We start from the raw sequence: 227 nt of genomic DNA, 5'->3' as shown, positions 1-227 counted from the left end.
CTTCCTCAACATTAATTCTGTATTGTTTTGGTGCAAATAATTTGTTAATGTTATGGAAGCCTTCTACTCTCTGCATATTGAAAATTGTACAAAAAAACAATCTCAGACTGGGTGGTGTTTCTTCTGCTGCTGTCTGTTCAGGTTACACCTTGATTAGCTCGAAAAAAAAAAGAGACTGACCTTCTCCTTGTGTCTTCATCTCTGCAGGCACAGAAATCTTGGATAGA

Source organism: Cynoglossus semilaevis, chromosome Z (genome assembly GCF_000523025.1).
Source record: "Cynoglossus semilaevis isolate Cse_v1.0 chromosome Z, Cse_v1.0, whole genome shotgun sequence".
Lineage (NCBI taxonomy): Eukaryota > Metazoa > Chordata > Actinopteri > Pleuronectiformes > Cynoglossidae > Cynoglossus > Cynoglossus semilaevis.
The sequence above is the reverse complement of the archived record's forward strand: the minus strand, read 5'-3'. Positions refer to the sequence as shown.